Here is a 2,393-nt window from a genome sequence, read left to right as displayed (position 1 = left end):
TTCCTTCCTTCCTTCCTGTTCCTTCCCTCCTTCTTTCCTTCTCTTCCTTCTTTCCTTCATTCCTTCGTTTTTTCGTTCATTCCTTCCCTTTGTCCTCTCTCTCTCCCTACCTCCCTTCCTCTCGTCTTGCCTTTCTTCCTTCCTTCCTCCTCCTCCTCCTCCATTTCTTTCTTTCGTCCTTCCTTCTTTTTTCTTCCTCCCTCCCCCTCTTTCTTTCTTTCTTTTTTTCTTTCTTCCCTTCCTTCCTTTCTTCTTTCCTTCTTTCCTTCCTTCTCTCTTTCTCTCCCTTCCTCCCTTCTTCCCACCGTTCCTCGTGTCCGTCCGTCCGTCCTTCCTTCCTTCCTTCCTCCCTCCCACTTTCTTTCCTTTCTTTCTTTCTTCCTTTCTTTCTTTCTTTCTTCTCTTCCTTCCCTTTCCTTCCTTCTTTCCTTCCTTCTTTCCTTTCTTCCTTTCCTTTCTTCTTTCCTTCCTTCTCTCTCTTTCTCTCCATCCCTCCCTACTTACCACCCTTCCTTCTTTCCTTCCTTCCTTCCTTCTGCCCTCCCTGCTTCCCTCCCTCTTTTTTTCCTTCCTTCCTTCCTTCCTTTCTTTCTTTCTTCTTCCCTTCCTTCATCTTTCCATCCTTCCTCCCTCCCTCCTTTCGTCCCTCCCTCCCCCTCTCTTTCTTTCTTTCTTTCTCCCTCCCCTCTCCCTTTCTCTCCCTCCCTTCCTTGTTCCATCCTTTCCTCCCTCCCTCCCTCCCTCCCTCGCTCCATCCCTCTGTCTTTTTGCTATCTCCCTCCCCTTCCCCTTCCTTCCTTCGTTCCTTCCTTCCTTCGTTCGTTCCTTCCTTCCCTCCTTCCTTGCTTCCTTACATCCTTCCGTCCTTCTTTTCTTCTCTTCCTTCCCTTCCTTCTTTCCTTCGTTGGTTCATTCGTTCATTCCTTCCTCCCTTCCTTCCTTCTCTCTCTTTCTCTCCCTCCCTTCTTCCCACCCTTCCTCTTGTCCTTCCTTCCTTCCTTGCTTCCTTGCTTCCTTGCTTCCTTCCTCTTCCTGTTCCTCCTCCCTCCCTCCCTCTCTCTTTCTTTCTTTCTCTCCCTTCCTTCCCTTCCTTCTTTCTTCCTCCCTCTTCTTCCTTCCTCCCTCCTTTCTTCCTCCATCCTTTCTTTCTTTCCTTCCTTCCTTTCTTTCTTTGTTCTTTCCTTCCTTCTCTCTCTCTCCCTCCCTTCTTCCTCCTACCCTTCCTCTTGTCCTTCCTTCCTCCCTTCCTTCCTTCCTCCCTCCGTCCCTCCCACTTTCTTTCTTTCTTTCTTTCTTTCTTTCTTTCTTTCTTTCTTTCTTTCTTTCTTCCCTTCCTTCCTTCCTTCCTTCCTTCCTTCTCTTCCTTCTTCCCTTACTTCTCTCTCTTCCTCTCCCTCCCTCCCTTCTTACCACCCTTCCTACCTTTCTCCCTCCCTCCCTCTTTCTTTCTTTCTTTTTCTTTTTTCCTTCTTCCCTTCCATCCTTCCTTCTCTCTCTTTCTCTCCCTCCCTCCCTTCTTCCTACCGTTCCTTTTGTCCGTCCGTCCATCCTTCTTTCCTTCCTTTCTTCTTTCCTTCTTTTCTTCCTTCTCTCTCTTTCTCTCCCTCCCTCCCTTCTTCCCACCGTTCTTCTTGTCCGTCCTCCCTTCCTTCCTCCCTCCCTCCCTCCCTCCCTCCCTCTTTCTTTCTTTCCTCCCCTTTCCCTTTCTCTCTCTCCCTCCCTTACTCCCTTCCTTGTTCCATCCTTTCCTCCCTCCCTTCCTCCCTCCCTCTCTATTTTTTCTATCTCCCTCCCCTTCCTTGCTTCCTTCCTTCCTGTTCCTTCCCTCCTTTTTTCCATCTCTTCCTTCCCTTCCTTCTTTCCTTCATTCCTTCGTTTGTTCGTTCCTTTCCTTTCTCCTCTCTCTTTCTCTCCCTCCCTCCGTTCCTCTTGTCCTTCCTTCCTTCCTTCCTTCCTTCCTTCCTTCCTTCCCTCCCTCCCTCCTTCCGTACTTCCCTCCTTCCCTCTTTCTTTCTTTCTTTCTTTCTTTCTTTCTTTCTTTCTTTCTTACTTTCCTCTCCTCTCCCTTTCTCTCTATCCCTCCCTTCCTCCCTTTCTTTTTCCATCCTTTCCTCACTCCCTTCCTCCCTCCCTGTTTTTTCTATCTCCCTCCCCTCCCTCCCTTCCTCCCTCCGTTCCTTCCTTCCTTCCTCCTCTTCCTCTCTTCCTCTCTTTCTTTCTTTCTTTCTTTCTTTCTTTCTTTCTTTCTTTCTTTCTTTCTTTCTTTCTTCATTCCTTCCTTTCTTGTTTCCTTCTTTCCTTCCTTCTCTCTTTCTCTCCCTCCCTCCCTTCTTCCCACCGTTCCTCTTGTCCGTCCTTCCTTCCTTCCTTTCTTCTTTCCTTCCTTCTCTCTC

Source organism: Dipodomys ordii, unplaced genomic scaffold, assembly GCF_000151885.1.
Source record: "Dipodomys ordii isolate 6190 unplaced genomic scaffold, Dord_2.0 Scaffold116, whole genome shotgun sequence".
In the NCBI taxonomy this organism is placed as follows: Eukaryota; Metazoa; Chordata; class Mammalia; order Rodentia; family Heteromyidae; genus Dipodomys; species Dipodomys ordii.
Note: the sequence above shows the minus strand (reverse complement) of the source record.